General features: G+C 35.1%; 1 protein-coding gene across 1 annotated transcript in view; it reads right to left on the bottom strand.

The window, feature by feature from the left end:
- Nucleotides 1–2,803, bottom strand: part of LOC106867942 (60S ribosomal protein L32) — a 9,330-nt gene extending 6,527 nt beyond the window's left edge. Inside the window, exon 1 of the mRNA XM_014913011.2 lies at nucleotides 2,700–2,803. The gene's annotated coding sequence lies outside the window, so the exon portion shown is untranslated. The remainder of the gene's footprint in view (nucleotides 1–2,699) is intronic.
- Between the last annotated feature and the right edge of the window lie 313 nt (nucleotides 2,804–3,116).

Raw genomic sequence — 3,116 nt, 5'->3', positions numbered from 1 at the left:
TCATGTGAAATTAAAGTTTTTTTCTCTCCCATCAATCTACTGGTTAACTATGGAAAAAGTAAACAGAATCAAATTTTTATGTTAAACTCCGACCCAACCCGCTGTCTAAATATTAAAATGAATAGGCGCAGGAGTGGCTGTGAGGTAAGTAGCTTGCTTACCAACCACACGATTCTAGGTTCAGTCCCACTGCGTGGCACCTTGGGCAAGTGTCTTCTATAGCCTGTGGCCGACCAGAGCCTTGAGTGGATTTGGTAGACGGAAACTGAAAGAAGCCCGCCGCATATATGTATATACATTATGTGTATCTGTGTTTGTTCCCCCAACATCGCTTGACATCCGATGTCGGTGTGTTCAGGTCTCCGTAACTTAGCGGTTCGGCAAAAGATATCGATAGAATAAGCACATGGCTTACAAAGAACAAGTCCTGAGGTCGTTTTGATTCGACTAAAGGCGGTGCTCCAGCATGGCCGCAGTCAAATGACTGAAACAAGTTATCTGTATAAGTACACGTATTCCATTCACCTTGATAATGCCAAGAAACTGTATTAACATCTGCCTGATGATTGGCTAAAATTACCCAAATTTCCTAATAAAATAAAGTAACTGGTTGATTGTTATCAAAATTCATTGTTGCATCGACACACCAAAATTAAAAGCAATTGGAGCAAAATTAAAGGGGGACTGGCGTACGCACACGAATAAGACACTGGCACCCGCGATAAAAAAAAAACCCTCCACATGTATAAACCGTACATAGGAGTGGGGTTGTGTACTCCCATCATACTCTTGAATCTGCGCTTTGCATTTTTCGAGTAACATTCAGTTTCTGGTAGGGAGGAGATATGGGAAAACTGGGGATGAATGTTTCCAGAACATTCTAAAACATATTTCAGACTGGTTAACTTTTGAATATTCTATTTCAAAATTCGTTTAATTTTTCACTTTTCTTTACGACTAAATTTGACTAAAATATTTTTTAAAATTCAAAATTTGTTTTATTAGATACACCCAATTTACAGTTTACCCATATTTATACGTTGAGGTTTTTTTTTTTTATTTCTTATCTCGAGTGCCACTGAATTGGGTACTAATTCAAAAGTGGTGCGCAAAACATGAGGGTTTTCGAAAAGTAAATAATTTTTTTACACTAAATTTGACACCAAAATATACCCTGGAAGAACGTAAAACGACGTTTTAAGAGTAAGATGGAGAAGATTCGACAAAGTAAAATTATTTACTTTGTTTTAAAAAACCCTCATACAAGTTTCGCGCATCACAGTCATCGTAGGATCGACTAGTCGCGACTAGCTAGCTTGGATGCGCACACCGGTACAACTCTTCTTAAATAGTACCGAAATAATTTATGAATTTCTTTCTCCACTCTTCCCTTCGCCGGAAAATTTTTTCCCCACAAATTTCTTTATAATTGTACTCTATGAAATTTAGATATCCATTTTCCTGAAGTCCTCTCTGCAACCCCCCCCCCCCGGTTCGGTGGCGCATTTTTTTACATATTCGTTTAATATACACTCTTCTACACTTGTTTTGTTCACCCATAGTCAAAGTAAACATTAACTATTTTCTTTCCTTTTCATAGCGTACCTTGTATAGCGGAATAACCCTATCTCTAAAAGCCGCGTGTGCACATCTCTTACCTCCGCCTTCGACTGCTTATTTATAATTTCAAAACATTCTAAGTGGTACACACTCTAGGACAACCGACAACACGTGGCATTTATTTCTAAGGAAACCAATTTTTATTGAATAAAGTGACAAATCGACATAAAAGAATGAAAACTCAATACCTAACTTTCGCAAAATTTTGAACGATTTGTAACAAGTTTTCATTTACAACACTGAATGAAACTGACCGAAAAATGAAGAGGCTGGGTAAATACCAAAAAGCAAGTGGAAAACGTCGAAAATTAGGTATGGATGGGTGTTAGTCAATTACCCAAGTTATTATTTTTTTTGCCGATTCGAACCAGCGAAGCAGGCGTATAGTTATAGGTTTGATATATTCGATCATAGGTCAGCAGGATCGAAGTTTACCAACGACACGCTAGAAATAACATTTGCATTACTCTCAATATGCATTTCGCGGTTAAAATTTTGAGAAATAGTAAAAAAACAAACATTAGGTGGAAAACACCTACGATTGTAGGCAATGAAGCTCTACAAAAACTAGCGACAAACTTATCCCAGCCTAAGAGGAATCTTCTGTGTGATTTCTAGGTCTGTGAGAAACACTAATCGACATAAATAGCATGAAATCACCAATTAAAATTACATTATCTGGACACTATTCAATTTGTAAGAAGTGACTTCCCTTGAAACGCATGAATTGCTTTTTCAACATTCATTCACCATTGAAGAAAATTTTCTTCCTCAGCTTAAAAACAATGAAGCAAATAGTTACCCATTCCAAAGTATATCTCCTACTAAAGATCACAATTCATAGTAAATGAAATTATACATGACGAACAAAACTCGCTAATGGCTATTTCGATCATTAACAGTGGCCGGTAGCATTTGCATCAATAACTTTCATCAATTAATTAAAATCACGAAAAAAAATTAACAGTATGACGCAGTAGTTATACATGATTATTATGAAATTGAAAAATATATATGATGAACAGAAAATACAAATTTGTAATCCGATTATACAGAGAAAAAAATTAAGACCAACTCACCCAGACAAAGTCAGCAAACGGAAAGACAAGAAATCATGCGCGAGATAAAGCGGAAGTACAATACTCGATAGTTTTCGTATTTCCATTTCTTAAAGATTTCTAAACACACACACACACACATATATTACGGAAATGTACTTTCATAACAAGTGACCTGATCTGAGATCGTGTGCTACAACAAAAGCAATTGCAGCATGGAAGATGTTTACAAACACATTAAAACCGTTAAATTCACTTCAACATTTAAATTTAATTCATCAAAATATTTTCATTTTGAGACTGTAACCTGTTCACTGACAAAAATGCCATGCTTCATGAAGAATTTTGTCAGTGAACACGTCATATATGTATGTATATGTATATATATATATATATATATATATATATATATATATATATATATATATATATATATAT

This window comes from Octopus bimaculoides, chromosome 15, assembly GCF_001194135.2.
Source record: "Octopus bimaculoides isolate UCB-OBI-ISO-001 chromosome 15, ASM119413v2, whole genome shotgun sequence".
NCBI lineage: Eukaryota > Metazoa > Mollusca > Cephalopoda > Octopoda > Octopodidae > Octopus > Octopus bimaculoides.
Note: the sequence above shows the minus strand (reverse complement) of the source record. Positions and strands in the feature narration are given on the sequence as shown.